This window comes from Rhineura floridana, chromosome 4 (genome assembly GCF_030035675.1).
Source record: "Rhineura floridana isolate rRhiFlo1 chromosome 4, rRhiFlo1.hap2, whole genome shotgun sequence".
NCBI lineage: Eukaryota > Metazoa > Chordata > Lepidosauria > Squamata > Rhineuridae > Rhineura > Rhineura floridana.
Genome location: NC_084483.1, coordinates 140,815,584 through 140,833,258, shown reverse-complemented (window position 1 = coordinate 140,833,258; position 17,675 = coordinate 140,815,584). Strand labels below are relative to the sequence as shown.

The 17,675-nt window shown below is 41.6% G+C and overlaps 1 protein-coding gene across 2 annotated transcripts in view; it reads right to left on the bottom strand.

The window, feature by feature from the left end:
* EXO1 (exonuclease 1) overlaps nucleotides 1-17,675 on the bottom strand; it is a 381,281-nt gene that overhangs the window by 277,947 nt on the left and 85,659 nt on the right. The window contains exon 1 of one of the 2 annotated variants that reach the window (XM_061624590.1): nucleotides 12,121-12,124. The exons of the other annotated variant lie outside the window; for it this stretch is intronic. The gene's annotated coding sequence lies outside the window, so the exon portion shown is untranslated. Of the gene's footprint in view, nucleotides 1-12,120; nucleotides 12,125-17,675 lie in introns of those variants that run through there. 2 annotated transcript variants of the gene reach the window in all.

Sequence of the window (17,675 nt, the reverse complement as noted above, 5' to 3'; positions counted from 1 at the left end):
CACTAAAAACACTTTAAAAGTCATGAAAACAGACTTTAAAATATATTAAAACAAAACATCTTTAAAAACATTTTTAAAAGCTTTAAAAACTTTTTTTTAAAAAGAAAAGGTTTAAAAACATATTAGAAAGCGATTCCAACACAGACACAGACTGGGATAAGGTCTCAACTTAAAAGGCTTGTTAAAAGAACAAGTTCCTTATCACTTGAGGGTACAGTTTTCCCTGGTTGAGTAAGCCCCATTGAATACATTGGGACTTGCTTCTGAGTAAACAAACATAGGATTGCACTATAAATATCTTTACAGATTGTGTAAATAATGAACATATTTGATAGTCATTCTTATATAAATATTTTGTCATACTGTGTCTCAATAAGTATCCGATTTCACACTATGGTTGTACAATACTTCCTCTAAATTTAAATATGCCTTAGGGTGGTTATGGTTCTCCATTGTTTTCATCCTGAGGGGCAGATAGGCTGAGAGATGGTGAGTAGCCCATGGTCACCCACTACAGTTTATAGCTCATTTCCAGTTTGAAAAATTAATTAAAACAATTTACATGCAGGCAAAATTTATTAAGTGGATTCACACAATACGTTTAAAGCACATCCAACTCGCATTTAAAGCACAAGACTTCCCCTAAAGAATCCTGGGAAGTGCTGTTTCCCCCTCACAGTTATAGTTCTCACCACTCTTAACAAACTGCAGTTCCCATGATTCTGTGGTGGGATTCATGTGCTCAAATGGGTGTTGAATGTGCTTTAAATGAATGGTGTGGATCTGCCCTAGGTATGATGTGCATTCAAGAGTGAATTGAAAAGAACAATTTTAAAAGATACTTCTTACTCTTACTCATTTCTCAGACCTCCTTCTGAAGTGAAGGGTCAAATCTGTAAAGATGTTTGGAGCAGCCACATTAAAAGATAAGGGCAGGGCATTCCAGGCAGGGGGTTGCCAAACCTGCTTGGAGATGGATGTCGTTGCAGAGGATACCTAGTCAAGGTTTACCAACAGCACAATCCAAATTATATCTACTCAGAAGTCAGTCCTGTTGAGTTCTATGGGGCTTAATCCCTTAGTAAGTGTATTTAGAATTGTAGCCTTCAGGAGCATCCATCTTTACTCCCCAATGCTCCCATCTGACATATCCACAACACTAGGCTCCTTCGTCCCTACAGTGGCCTTCTGGTGACTGGCCTGGCCTGAAGGCACTTAAAAGTAGTCTAGATTAAATGTTCCCTACCTAGGCTCCATCTTTTAGCTAAGATTTCTATTTTTATTTCCAATCAGATATTTTTTTTAATTGTATGCTCCAAGCAACTGTGATTGATGCTTAATGTATCATGGTTAATGACATCACTTGTGACATCACTCGGGCCTGCCCCATGACATCACTCAGGCCCGCCTCCATGACATCACTAGGACCCACCCCTCAAATCTCAGGTTTTGGGATGCTTCTGACCTGGCAACCCTAGTGGCCTAGGTGGTCAGCCAGTCAGCCGGGTAACTATAGTGTACACAGCAATATTTTGATTCCTCTAGGTTTGTTTTTATCCTTTATCATCAAGTATTCAAAAAAATAGAAGAAAATATAGCCACTGTGATTGTGAGTATAATGAGTGCTTTAAAGGAGTAAAAGGTAACTTAGGTAGCCATTTTTTTCAGATAACTTTGTTATCTCTTTATATTACCCTTTAGCCATAAGCACCCAGTCCTGCTCTACTCATTATAATAACTGCAAAATAAAATAAACTCTTACTGCTTAGTGCAGGCAAACAAACATGTTTCTTTATTGCTGGCTGGATAGAGAACACAACTGAAACAGAAAAGCAGAGCCAAGGAATGTCCAAGGGGTGGATTCTAACTCTAGCCCATAAAACAAAGTTCTAATATATAACTCTTCAAGGGCCATGTTACTATCCAGGCTGGATTTTTTTCAGGATCACTTAAGAAATTTTAAGGTGATCATGAGAAATTCACCCTCACTCAGGGAAAGTCTTTAGTGAGCAGACTTTTGGGGGCTCTTCCATATGAGCCTTTTGTTGTGCACTTGCTCCTCCTTATTCACTGAATTTTGCAGAGCGACCTGGTCTTAAATTGCTTCTGTTCCTAAAACAAGCAATTATTCTTTGAATTGAGGGTCGTCATTGTCTATCATATCACAAATTAAAAAGACAATTTCCCCCCAAAATCCTGGGGGTGGTGGAGGAGCAGTGACACCATTTGCCCCCTCCCCCATCTGGCTTTAGATCAATGCATAATTTAAAGTTATTAACTCAACACCTTGTCATAGAGCAAGCATCAGGTCTAAATAGGAATATCTAATTTAGGGGGAAAGAATCAAACAACCTCAGTGCAATATTCTGGTAAATATAGACACGCTAAAGAAGGAGAGATGTACCATATGAATGTATGGGTTTCAAACAGAACAAATAGTTTATAAGAACATAAGAACATAAGAAGAGCCTGCTGGATCAGGCCAGTGGCCCATCTAGTCCAGCATCCTGTTCTCACAGTGGCCAACCAGGTGCCTGGGGGAAGCCCACAAGCAGGACCCGAGTGCAAGAACACTCTCCCCTCCTGAGGCTTCCGCCAACTGGTTTTCAGAAGCATGCTGCCTCTGACTAGGGTGGCAGAGCACAGCCATCATGGCTAGTAGCCATTGATAGCCCTGTCCTCCATGAATTTGTCTAATCTTCTTTTAAAGCCGTCCAAGCTGGTGGCCATTACTGCATCTTGTGGGAGCAAATTCCATAGTTTAACTATGCGCTGAGTAAAGAAGTACTTCCTTTTGTCTGTCCTGAATCTTCCAACATTCAGCTTCTTTGAATGTCCACGAGTTCTAGTATTATGAGAGAGGGAGAACAACTTTTCTCTATCCACTTTCTCAATGCCATGCATAATTTTATACACTTCTATCATGTCTCCTCTGACCCGCCTTTTCTCTAAACTAAAAAGCCCCAAATGCTGCAACCTTTCCTCGTAAGGGAGTTGCTCCATCCCCTTGATCATTCTGGTTGCCCTCTTCTGAACCTTTTCCAACTCTATAATATCCTTTTTGAGATGAGGCGACCAGAACTGTACACAGTATTCCAAAGGCGGCCGCACCATAGATTTATACAACGGCATTATGATATCGGCTGTTTTATTTTCAATACCTTTCCTAATTATCGCTAGCATGGAATTTGCCTTTTTCACAGGTGCCACACACTGGGTCGACATTTTCATCGTGCTGTCCACTACAACCCCAAGGTCTCTCTCCTGGTCGGTCACTGCCAGTTCAGACCCCATGAGCGTATATGTGAAATTCAGATTTTTTGCTCCAATATGCATAATTTTACACTTGTTTATATTGAATTGCATCTGCCATTTTTCCGCCCATTCACTCAGTTTGGAGAGGTCTTTTTGGAGCTCTTCGCAATCCCTTTTTGTTTTAACAACCCTGAACAATTTAGTGTCGTCAGCAAACTTGGCCACTTCACTGCTCACTCCTAATTCTAGGTCATTAATGAACAAGTTGAAAAGTACAGGTCCCAATACCGATCCTTGAGGGACTCCACTTTCTACAGCCCTCCATTGGGAGAACTGTCCGTTTATTCCTACTCTCTGCTTTCTGCTTCTTAACCAATTCCTTATCCACAAGAGGACCTCTCCTCTTATTCCATGACTCCTAAGCTTCCTCAGAAGCCTTTGGTGAGGTACCTTGTCAAACGCTTTTTGAAAGTCTAAGTACACTATGTCCACTGGATCACCTCTATCTATATGCTTGTTGACACTCTCAAAGAATTCTAATAGGTTACTGAGACAGGACTTTCCCTTGCAGAAGCCATGCTGGCTCTGCTTCAGCAAGGCTTGTTCTTCTATGTGCTTAGTTAATCTAGCTTTAATCATACTTTCTACCAGTTTTCCAGGGACAGAAGTTAAGCTAACTGGCCTGTAATTTCCGGGATCCCCTCTGGATCCCTTTTTGAAGATTGGCGTTACATTGGCCACTTTCCAGTCCTCAGGCACGGAGGAGGACCCGAGGGACAAGTTACATATTTTAGTTAGCAGATCAGCAATTTCACCTTTGAGTTCTTTGAGAACTCTCGGGTGGATGCCATCCGGGCCCGGTGATTTGTCAGTTTTTATATTGTCCATTAAGCTTAGAACTTCCTCTCTCGTTACCACTATTTGTCTTAGTTCCTCAGAATCCCTTCCTGCAAATGTTAGTTCAGGTTCAGGGATCTGCCCTATATCTTCCACTGTGAAGACAGATGCAAAGAATTCATTTAGCTTCTCTGCAATCTCCTTATCGTTCTTTAGTACACCTTTGACTCCCTTATCATCCAAGGGTCCAATTGTCTCCCTAGATGGTCTCCTGCTTTGAATGTATTTATAGAATTTTTTGTTGTTGGTTTTTATGTTCTTAGCAATGTGCTCCTCAAATTCTTTTTTAGCATCCCTTATTGTCTTCTTGAATTTCTTTTGCCAGAGTTTGTGTTCTTTTTTATTTTCTTCATTCGGACAAGACTTCCATTTTCTGAAGGAAGACTTTTTGCCTCTAAGAGCTTCCTTGACTTTGCTTGTTAACCATGCTGGCATCTTCTTGGCCCTGGCGGTACCTTTTCTGATCTGCGGTATGCACTCCAGTTGAGCTTCTAATATAGTGTTTTTAAACAACTTCCAAGCATTTTTGAGTGATGGGTCCCTCTGGACTTTGTTTTTCAGCTTTCTTTTTACCAGTCCCCTCATTTTTGTGAAGTTTCCTCTTTTGAAGTCAAATGTGACCGTGTTGGATTTTCTTGGCAATTGGCCAGTTACATGTATGTTTAATTTAATAGCACTGTGGTCACTGCTCCCAATCGGTTCAACAACACATCTCGCACCAGGTCCCGGTCCTCACTGAGGATTAAGTCCAGGGTTGCCGTCCCTCTGGTCAGTTCCATGACCAACTGATCTAGGGAATAGTCATTTAGAATATCTAGAAACTTTGCTTCTTTGTCATGACTGGAACACATATGCAGCCAGTCTATGTCCGGGTAGTTGAAGTCACCCATTACTACCACATTTCCTAGTTTGGATGCTTCCTCAATTTCATATCTCATCTCAAGGTCTTGCTGAGCATTTTGATCAGGGGGACGATAGATCGTTCCCATTATTAAGTCCCTCCTGGGGCACGGTATCACCACCCACAACGATTCTGTGGAGGAGTCTGCCTCTTTGGGGGTTTCGAGCTTGCTGGATTCAATGCCTTCTTTCACGTATAGAGCGACTCTGCCACCAATACGTCCTTCCCTGTCCTTCCGATATAGTTTATATCCAGGGATAACCCTATCCCACTGGTTTCCTCCATTCCACCAGGTCTCGGTTATGCTCACTATATCAATGCTCTTCTCTAAGACCAAGCACTCCAGTTCTCCCATCTTGGTTCGGAGGCTCCTAGCATTAGCGTACAGGCACTTGTAAGCAGTGTCTCTCTTCAAGTGTCTTTGGCACTTGTGGTTAGGCCTGTGGTAATTTTGCTCTTCTGAATTTATATCCTGTGCCCCTGCTCTCACAATGCCTACTTCTAGGCCTACCCCTTTTAAAATTTCATCATTTCTTTGGTTTTTATCCCAGGGGGGAGGTTTATTCCGAACCGGACCTTTCTCAGCTCCTGTCAGGTTTCCCCCCTCAGTCAGTTTAAAAGCTGCTCTGCTACCTTTTTAATTTTAAGTGCCAGCAGTCTGGTTCCATTCTGGTTCAAGTGGAGCCCGTCCCTTTTGTACAGGCCCGGCTTGTCCCAAAATGTTCCCCAATGCCTAACAAATCCGAACCCTTCCACCCGACACCATCATCTCATCCACGCATTGAGACTGCGAAGCTGGGCCTGTCTGTCTGGTCCTGCGCGTGGAACTGGTAGCATTTCAGAGAAAGCCACCTTGGAGGTCCTGGCTTTCAGCATCCTACCTAGCAACCTAAATTTTGCTTCCAGGACCTCACGGCTGCATTTCCCCATGTCGTTGGTGCCAACGTGCACCACGACCACTGACTCCTTCCCAGCACTGTCTACCAAACTATCTAAACGACGGGTGATATCCGCAACCTTCGCACCAGGCAGGCAAAACACCTTGCGGTCTACACGCCCATCACACACCCCACTGTCTATGTTTCTAATGATCGAATCACCCACTACAAGGATCCCTCCACCCCCTGGAGATATATCCTCAGCACGAGAGGATAGCTACTCATCCCCCAAGGAATGGGTTCCTTCTAAGGGATCGTTTCCCTCTTCCTCAGCTGGATGCTCTCCTTCCCCGAGACCATCGTTCTCCATGATAGCAGGAGAGCTATCATCGTTGGAGTGGGACACAGCTATAACGTTCCTAAAGGCCTCCTCCACACACCTCTCTGCCTCTCTCAGCTTTTCCAGGTCCGCCACTTTGGCCTCAAGGAAATGAAGTCATTCCCGGAGAGCCAGGAGCTCATTGCACCGAGAGCACACCCACGACTTCTGTCCAACAGGCAGATAGTCGTACATGCTGCAGGTGGTGCAAAACACTGGAAAGCCCCCACACCCCTGCTGGCTTCTTACCTGCATAGTTTTGTTTAAGGTTTATTACGTCAATGGGTTGGAGACTGCGGTTTAGTTGAGGTCAGGGAACAGACGGGCAGAGTGGGGGGCCCACTCTTATCTTATACTCATGCTGGCTTGGGTTGCCAGGTTCAGTCCCTGAGACTGATTCTGTATCTTTAGGAGAAGAGAAAGTCAGCCAAGTGCAGGTGTTCTTGCAACCCTACAATGGGAAAAACCACAAGGTGGAATTCTCCCTTCCCCCTGCACAACTTTTAAAGATACACAAGACCTCTTGGTTGCCGGGCCCAGCCTCCAAGAGGTCTTGTGTATCTTTAAAAGTTGTGCAGGGGGAAGGGAGAATTCCACCTTGTGGTTTTTCCCATTACAGGGTTGCAAGAACACCTGCACTTGGCTGACTTTTTTTTCTCCTAAAGATACAGGATCAGTCTCAGGGATTGAACCTGGCAATCCTAGTGCTGGCAACAGTGTCAAGCTAGCAGTTGTCCCCAACAGTTCCCAGAAAAAACATCAAGTTTCTCAGATAGAACAAAAGAAAAATTTGTCAATTAACTAACAGGGGCCCCCCTCACTAAATTTAGGCATGAAAGCATTCTACTGTAGGCCATCGAAAAGGTCGCTGCCTGTGCTTGTTTGAGGTTTATATATGGTGCCCACATCAGTGAAAATGTACCCATGGACCCAAAAAGATTGGCAACCCCTGCTATACCCACTTACCTGGGAGTAAGTCTTATTGAATCCAGTTTACTTCTGAGTAGACATGCATTGGATTGCACTCTAAATCATCAGAGGGATAGGTGGGGTTCTTTAACTTTGGCTTTAATTCTGTGCATATCTGTTTGGGAGTGGGTCTTCTGAGCAGAGATGTAGGATTGTATAGTCCAGCTGCCAGCTCAGTGAGACTTACCTTGGAATAAACATTCACAGTGCAGACGGCTGATTTTTGTTAATAATGTTTACCAAGTCATTGTGATGAGGCTGGAGGAGATGTTGAGGCTGTTTCTCCCCAGTCCCCACCCATGCCAGTTGTTTCAAATCAAATCCAAGTAAATTGCAGAGGCAGGACCGTAAGATATATTGTTCTCTTCCATTTGGAACGGTATTTTATCATTGCAATGATTTTTATCTATTTTTATCATTGTATTTTCTATTGCTGCAATTCACCCTATGGTGAGAAGGCAAGAAATCTTATTTTTTTAAAAAAAACAAGATTGCAGGGAAGAGATGGGATGTTTCTGCTTTATACGCCACAGAGAAAGGGCGGAGCAAAGCAAAGCAAAAAGGCATTATCCAAGGACGACTTGTGAGAATGTTGAATGTATTTGTCAAGAGGAATGGAGGAGAGGTTGTCCCATCCTGTGATGAGCTAGGACTCTTAGTTCCAAGAATGGGTCTAAGCTCTTTCCTCGCATAAGAGGGGGCTAAGAATGCTCTGAGGGTTGTGGTCTTGTCTTGTGGAGGATACCAGTCATTCTATAAAAAGCCTATTTAGTATAAATAATAAAGAAATATATTTCTCTCTCCATAAAATGGCTAACACAAGCAACTAAAGGGGTTTGAATGATGAGCTTATGGGATTTCACTGACAATGCTGAATTTTAAAAAGTGATTTATCATTTGCAGTGTTGCTTACCCACAAATGGATTCTCCATTATTCAACACAATGCCTTAGGTTTTTCTTCCAAACATCTAATGATATCACAATTGACTAGATAATTACCATCTTTTTTAGCACCCAGCTTATCAGTGTATTTAATCAGTATAATGCACTGCCACTGATATTGGACTTCCAAAATGAGATTCTGGTGCATAGTCGACATATCAGGTTTGTACTTACATTTCCGCACTTTAACTCATCCAGTCAGATTATGTCTGTACCAGCTAATTTGTAAATAAATGACTTGATTGTTTTAGGACATTATCCAGCATACTCTCTATGGAGATTAATGGGAGGTCCCAACATCACTACTGTGCCCTTGCACAGCTTCCATTCATTTCAATGGGCTTTGTACAGAAGACTTTTCCACTGAATTGTGTCCCTAGTAAACATGCTTGTGCATATTTGTTAGTGCAGTCTGCAACAAATACTATAGCCTGTTCTGATTTGATTTTCCTCTTCAGCTCAGTTAACATCTTGATTGATAAAGAGTACTGCTGATTGAGAGACTAAGATTTATTTAGTGTAGTTCCTAAATAGCAGCAAGAAAGCAATAAATTGGCAAATATGTTTGAAATCCAGCTGAACATATGTACACAGGAAATGCTCTTGATACATCTGAACATATATGAATAATCATGAAGACTTCTCCAAACAGAATTTGTTTAGCTCTTGAGTGCAGCAATTTTGATTTAAGGCATTTATTGGTAAATATAATTGTCCAGTTGTCCTCAGGATGGAAAGGACTGAACTTTCTCAAATGTCTGATGTTCACCATCCTCATTTCTTCCATCCTCTTTCTGTGGAAAAAGTAGATGAAAATACCAAGAAATTAACTAAAGGGATAGACACAGGATTTAAAATATTAGATGAATTAGCTATTTATGTGCCTTTCCGTTATGTGCCATTGGATTTAAAATCGTTTTTCTATGAGTTTTACACACACATACACACAGATTCTCTCTCTTGTTACAGGATTGAGGGTTTGGCTGGATTATATCTGTGAATCCCCTCCCAGCCAGTATTCTGGGCCTGTGGAGATGTAGTTTGTATCTGATGAATTGGTCAGACTAGTTCCCATTAGTTCTGGCAGAGTCAGTCTGTGGCTTAATGGGCCTGTTGAGTGGCCAATCTACATGTCAAAGGATGCGGTCCAGAGCAATCCTGCTGCTATAAAAACTTTGGCAGGAGAGTGATTCCTCCCACCTCCCTCATGAGGCCAAGAGGTGGTTCTGCATATGTTAGTTAGTCGGGTGTGAAGCTGGAAAGACACAGAGAGACTTGTCTTGCTCTCTGTGCTGAACCCAAGCTATGGCTTTGGGGAGTCCCCTAGAAACCTAATGGGGAAGCAAGATCTATTGCAGTGTTAATGCTGTGAGCCCCTCCATCTTATGCTTAGGTTGTATATACGTGTAAATAAAACCATATAGCGTAAAGACACCACAATCTCCACTGACCTTCATTCCAAGGAAAACAAACCCTGGGTAAGCACAGGAACCCCTGGAAGTCTCTCACTGCTGGAGACTGGGTTGTGCCCAACAATATATATATATTTCGCCAGCCTCCTAATTTGCACAGACTGTTAGTGAGAGCTGTGCTTAAGCCAGCTATCAGCAATCCTGGGTCCCATCCTTGTCACTCCAAACTCTGTATCACCTGTGTGTACCTCAGGGAGACAGCTACTTTTACAAGCACTAGGACAGGCAGGATATATTACAACAAACAGAATATCACCTGCAGGTCCTGCAATATAATTTATGTCATCGAATGCAAAAGACCAGGATGTCATATCCAATATGTAGGAAAGACCACAACTGACCTACGCACACGCTTCAGAAACCACAAATCGGCAATCATAACAAAAAAGAAATGAAGCAACCAGTTGCAAAACATTTCAGCATTGATGGTCACAGCCTGTTGGACTTTTCTATAACAGCGACAGAGATGCCAACAGATCTAGCAGCATTGACTAAAAGGGAGAACTTTTGGATATACTCTCTGGACACATTGGCACCACATGGCCTGAACCTGGAGGACAGTACCACCACTACTTAGCTTTTGCAAATGAAGCCCCTCTGAGCATTCCATCCTCAAAGCTCTATAACTGCCACCTTGGTAACAGCATTTGTATGTTAGCAGCTGATGAAGGCGGAAGCTGAAACATTTTGTTAATACAATAAAAACTACTGTTTTGTTAATCACAATTACATTCATATATTTTTAGGTGATTAACGGAATCCTTATAGGAATCCAGAGCAAATTGAGTGAAGTTCTGTTTGTTGCTTTCAACTCTCTCTCTCTCTCTCTATATATATATAACTAAACTTTTTTTGTTAAATCACCTTGAGATGTTTCATAGAAAGTGATTCATAAATGGAATTACATACATTAATAAATACCCATATGCCCAGTCTGATGTTCCTTACTGCAGGTAGAAGTTCACCCTCCCCCCTCTTCACATCCAATTCAAGCCCTTTTCATGTGCTACTTGTGCACAGAACAATAATAGATACAACAGGGAGTATGGTCGTGTTGCTGGCACCATCCCCTAAGTCATATCCTCCACTTAATGTGGATGTCTGCAAAGTGGTGTCTTCAGTGTAGCAGACTCTAAATGTGAGTTTGTTGTTGTTGTTATGTGCCTTCAAGTCGATTACGACTTATGGCGACCCTATGAATCAGCGACCTCCAAGAGCATCTATCATGAACCACCCTGTTCAGATCTTGTAAATTCAGGTCTGTGGCTTCCTTTATGGAATCAATCCATCTCTTCTTTGGCCTTCCTGTTTTTCTACTTCTTTCTGTTTTTCCCAGCATTATTATATTTTCTAATGAATCATGTCTTCTCATGATGTGTCCAAAGTATGATAACCTCAGTTTCATCATTTTAGCTTCTAGTGATAATTCTGGTTTCATTTGTTCTAACACCCAATTATTTGTCTTTTTTGCAGTCCATGGTATGCACAAAGTTCTTCTCCAACACCACATTTCAAATGAGTGGATTTCTCTCTTATCCGCTTTTTTCACTGTCCAACTTTCACATCCATACACGGAGATCAGGAACACCATGGTCTGAATGATCCTGACTTTAGTGTTCAGTGATACATCTTTGCATTTGAGGACCTTTTCTAGTTCTCTCATAGCTGCCCTCCGCAGTCCTAGCCTTCTTCTGATTTCTTGACTATTGTCTCCATTTTAGTTAATGACTGTGCCAAGGTATTGACAATCCTTGACAAGTTCAATGTCCTCGTTGTCAACTTTAAAGTTACATACATCTTCTGTTGTCATTACTTTAGTCTTCTTGACGTTCAGCTGAAGTCCTGCTTTTATGCTTTCCTCTTTAACTTTCAGCATTCATTTCAAATCATTACTGGTTTCTGCTAATAGTATGGTATCGTCTGCATATCTTAAATTATTGATATTTCTCCATCCAGTTTTCATGCCTCCTTCACCTTGGTCCAATCCGGCTTTCGGTATGATATGTTCTGCATATAGATTAAATAAGTAGGATGGTAAAATGCACCCCTGTCTCATATCCTTTCCGATTGGAAACCAATCGGTTTCTCCATATTCTGTCCTTACAATTGCCTCTTGTCCAGAGTATAGGTTGTGCATCAGAACAATCAGACACTGTGGCACCCCCATTTCTTTTAAGGCATTCCATAGTTTTTCATGATCTATACAAAGCAAAGACTTTGCTGTAATCTATAAAGCACAGGGTGATTTCCTTCTGAAATTCCTTGGTCCATTCCATTATTCAACATATGTTTGAGATATGATTTCTGGTGCCTCTTCCCTAGGATCCCCATATGAATTGGCCCTAGCATTGACATGGGTGAGTTAGCAAGAGAGTAAAATCTGCAAAGTGAAATCTGAGAAATGAGATGCAAAGGGCATACCCCTCTGATCTGTGACAATTAATAGTGGCCTCTCAAATGTTTGGCCATATGTCTTGAATTGCTCTCAACATAACTGTACCCTTTCTTTTTGTTGGAAGAAAAAAGCTTTGTTATATATTCTCCCCCCCCTTTTAGGATGCACACCTTAATGTGGTGAAGGGGTTTGAGAGTGTTGAAGAAGCTGAGAGCAATGCCCTCAGGGGTCTAGACCAAGAGGCTAGACTCCTAGCAGGGGCACCCAAGGCGGATGGTCAAAGCTGAGACTAAAATGCATCCAAACTCAGAGGAAGGCAATGTTAAACCACCTCTGAATACATCTTACCATGAAAACCCTATGAACAGAGTATCCCAAATGCAACATGAGATAGGGCTGGAAGATGAGACCCTCAGGTCAGAAGGCACTCACCGAACAAAGGACAAGTACGAGTAGCGCTGTGACTAATGATGCAGCTGGGTCAAAGCCAAAAGGAAGCCCAGAGGCTGATGCACACAGATGCGAAAGGAGAGTCCAGAGTTGTACGACGCACACAATAGGAACGTGGAATGTGAGAAGCATGAACCAGGGAAAGCTAGAAGTTTTCAAGCAAGAAATAGAACATATCAACATTACAATACTTGGTGTGAGTGAATTAAAATGGACAGGAATGGGACATTTTCAATCAGGCAACTACAAAATATTTTATGCAGGAAATGAGAAATCAAGAAGAAACGGGGTTGCTTTAATAGTGAGAAGTGATGTCGCAAAAGCAATTAGGAGCTACAAAGCAAGGTCTGAGCGAGTGACATCAATGAGATTAAATGGGAAACCTATTAACATAACCATTACCCAAGTCTACGCTCCAACATCAAACGCAAAAGAAGTACCTCACCAAAGGCTTCTGAGGAAGCTTAGCAGTCATGGAATAAGAGGAGAGGTCCTCTTGTGGATAAGAAATTGGTTAAGAAGCAGAAAGCAGAGAGTAGGAATAAACGGACAGTTCTCCCAATGGAGGGCTGTAGAAAGTGGAGTCCCTCAAGGATCGGTATTGGGACCTGTACTTTTCAACTTGTTCATTAATGACCTAGAATTAGGAGTGAGCAGTGAAGTGGCCAAGTTTGCTGATGACACTAAATTGTTCAGGGTTGTTAAAACAAAAAGGGATTGCGAAGAGCTTCAAAAAGACCTCTCCAAACTGAGTGAATGGGCAGAAAAATGGCAAATGCAATTCAATATAAACAAGTGTAAAATTATGCATATTGGAGCAAAAAATCTGAATTTCACATATACGCTCATGGGGTCTGAACTGGTGGTGACCGACCAGGAGAGAGACCTCGGGGTTGTAGTGGACAGCACGATGAAAATGTCGACCCAGTGTGCTGCAGCTGTGAAAAAGGCAAATTCCATGGTAGCGATAATTAGGAAAGGTATTGAAAATAAAACAGCCGATATCATAATGCCGTTGTATAAATCTATGGTGCGGCCGCCTTTGGAATACTGTGTACAGTTCTGGTCGCCTCATCTCAAAAAGGATATTATAGAGTTGGAAAAGGTTCAGAAGAGGGCAACCAGAATGATCAAGGGGATGGAGTGACTCCCTTACGAGGAAAGGTTGCAGCATTTGGGGCTTTTTAGTTTAGAGAAAAGGCGGGTCAGAGGAGACATGATAGAAGTGTATAAAATTATGCATGGCATTGAGAAAGTGGATAGAGAAAAGTTGTTCTCCCTCTCTCATAATACTAGAACTCGTGGACATTCAAAGAAGCTGAATGTTGGAAGATTCAGGACAGACAAAAGGAAGTACTTCTTTACTCAGCGCATAGTTAAACTATGGAATTTGCTCCCACAAGATGCAGTAATGACCACCAGCTTGGACGGCTTTAAAAGAAGATTAGACAAATTCATGGAGGACAGGGCTATCAATGGCTACTAGCCATGATGGCTGTGCTCTGCCACCCTAGTCAGAGGCAGCATGCTTCTGAAAACCAGTTGGCGGAAGCCTCAGGAGGGGAGAGTGTTCTTGCACTCGGGTCCTGCTTGCGGGCTTCCCCCAGGCACCTGGTTGGCCACTGTGAGAACAGGATGCTGGACTAGATGGGCCACTGGCCTGATCCAGCAGGCTCTTCTTATGTTCTTATGTTTAAGAAGAGTTGGAGAGATTTTTTGCAGACGTACAGGAGGAAATTGATCACACACCAAAACAAGATATGGTGATAATCATGCGGGACTGGAATGCAAAAGTAGGGAACAGAGAAGAACTAGGAATTGTAGGGAAATGGGGCTTAGGTGACAGAAATGAAGCAGGAGAAAGACTTATTGAATTCTGTGAAGCCAATAATTTGTTTTTTGACAATACATGTTTTGAGCAACCAAAAAGACAACTGTACACGTGGACATCACCAAATGGTCAATATAGGAATCAAATTGATTATATAATTGGAAATAGAAGATGGAGAAGTTCCATACTTTGTGCAAAAATAAGACCAGGAGCAGACTGCAGTACAGATAATGAACTGGTTGTATCGAAAATCAGAGTAAAGCTAAAGAAGAAGAACAAAGCAATCATAATGCCAAAATACCATTTAAATAACATCCCAGAAGAATATAAAGATCAAATAAGGAAAAGATTTGACGCTTTAAACTTAATTGACAGAGAACCAGAAGAACTATGGAGTGAAGTCAGAGACATTATCAGGGAAGAATGCAAAAAGACAATACCTCTAGTTAAAAAGAGAGAAAGACCTCAATGGATGACTGAAGAAACTCTTCAAATGGTTAAAAAGGGAAGGAACGCAAAAGCAAAAGGAGATAGAAACACGGTCAGAACCCTAAGTACAACTATACAACGACTAGTACGTAGGGACAAAGCAAACTATTACAATAGTTATTGTATAGAAATTGAAAAGGACAACAAAATGGGAAGAACAAGAGCCCTATTCCAAAAGATTAGAGAAATGAAAGGGAAATTTAAACCACGAGTAGGGGTGTTGAATAATCAACAGAGAACACACTGACGGACTGAGATGAAATAAAAGGAAGTTGGAAGCAATACACTGAAGAACTCTATAAAAGAGATGCAAGGATGACAGATTCATTCACGGAGGAACCACATGATGAAGAACCAGAAATTTTAGAATGTGAGGTGAAAGCTGCTCTTAAAATCCTTGGAAGAAACAAATAACCAGGAATAGATGGCATACCAATAGAGTTGCTACAAGCTACTGAGACTGAATCTGTCCAAAGTTTGACAAAAATTTGTCAAGAAATATGAAAAACTAAACAATGGCCCACAGACTGGAAGCATTCAATATATATCCCACTTCCCAAGAAAGGGGATCTCAGAGAATGCAGTAATTATCAAACTATTGCCTTAATAACCCATGCAAGTAAAGTAATGCTCAAGATTCTACAACAAAGGCTCTTACCATATATGGAGCAAGAAATGCTAGACATCCAAGCTGGATTTAGAAAGGGAAAAGGCACCAGAGATCATATCGCAAACATACGTTGGATAATGGAATGGACCAAGGAATTTCAGAAGAAAATCACCCTGTGCTTTATACTACAGCAAAGCCTTTGATTGTGTAGATCATGAAAAACTATGGAATGCTTTCAAAGAAATGGGGGTGCCACAGCATCTGATTGTCCTGATGCACAACCTATACTCTGGACAAGAGGCTACTGTAAGGACAGAATATGGAGAAACCGATTGGTTCCCAATAGAAAAGGGTGTGAGACAGGGTTGTATTTTATCACCCTATTTGTTTAATCTGTACGCAGAACATATCATACAGAAAGCGGGATTGGACCAAGATGAAGGAGGTGTGAAAATTGGAGGGAGAAACATCAATTATTTAAGATATGCAGATGATACCATACTTTTAGCAGAAACCAGTAATGATTTGAAACGAATGCTTATGAAAGTTAAAGAGGAAAGCACAAAAGCAGGACTACAGCTGAACGTCAAAAAGACTAAAGTAATGACAACAGAAGATTTATGTAACTTTAAAGTTGACAATGAGGACATTGAACTTGTCAAGTGTTATCAATACCTCGGCACAGTTATTAACCAAAATGGAGACAATAGTCAAGAAATCAGAAGAAGGCTAGGACTGGGGAGGGCACCTGTGAGAGAACTAGAAAAGGTCCTTAAATGCAATGATGTATCACTGAACACCAAAGTCAGGATCATTAAGACTGTTGTATTCCCGATCTCTGTGTATGGATGTGAAAGTTGGACAGTGAAAAAGGTGGATAAGACAAAAATCAACTCATTTGAAATGTGGTGTTGGAGGAGAGCTACTGCAGGAGTGGCTAAAGGAAAGCCTGCATGCTGGATCTAGCCTGCCAAGGTATAGAAAGCTACCCAACAGTGCTGTTCCAGGTTTATCTCCTAAACTTACCCAGTTATGAATTACTGTGCTCTTCACAGAGCAATCTCTTACGGAGCAGACAGAGTGCTTTATCTTCAAATCAGAAGATAAAAGATCTTTCTCTGCCTTTTATTTGGAGCATGGTTGGGAAATAGGCTGAAAATTAACTTTAAAATGCTTAATAGAAGTCAGCAATGCAGGATATCTGAACCTCTCAGTGCTGTGGTCATCTAAAAGGTGGTAATTTCTTGTAGAAATGCTCTCTGTTAAAAATAACTGCTTTGTGAAGAGCAGCCTTGAAAATGTACACTGATCATTAAAATCCAAACACTTACCGTTCTTAAAGGGCAGAAGGTTATCCATGTGTCTATCGCAGCCTCTTATGGCTTCTGACAATTCTGCATGCTGAGGGTGGGTGTGGGTGGAACCAACCTACCTATCTGTTCTTTTAATTTTTGTTGCATGCCAGGAGGAGCCCATCAGTCCATGGGAAAGTATATTTTCCGTGATTTGTATCACCATGCCATCTTTTCCTCCTTAAAAGAGGCATAAACATACTTTGCCTACAAGCATAGTTTGTGATAGTCGGGTGGGACTGCATGGCAGTGGTTCCGCTCCTACTTGGCGGGTTGGGTCAAATCAAATCAAATGTTTATTACGGTCATAGACCCATAACAATCGTGAAAATACCAGTTCATAAAAATGCATATACATAAAAAGGGTTATAATACATAAGAATATAAAATCTATGGGTGTATATGATATATTGTATCGGACAGGTATGAAGATGTTGGGTAACTAATTAATAAAACATCAAAATAAAATATTGGAGAAAAATTCATAGTAGTATGAAAAAAGGAGGGTCCTTCAACATGACACGAGGTAGATTAAAGCCTGCCCGAGGGCTGGAATTGGGCATTGGGCTGTTTGTTTTAGTTGTTACTTTGGCTGATGTCATGGATATGGAACAATAATATGTATTTCTGGGGACAGTGGGATGACATTAGAATTTAATCCAGGAGCTTGTGTTGTTCTGAGGGAGGGGTTTGGTTTTATCTTCCGATTTGTGGTCGGGGAGCCCAATTCTTTGGGTTGCAGGTAACGCATCTCAAGCCAAGCAGAGCTAGTTGATGGCCTGGCTACGCCCGGAATCGGATCATAATGTTGAGGTCTAAGTACCTCCCTTCCTTTATCTGGAGTTAGGGGGCTA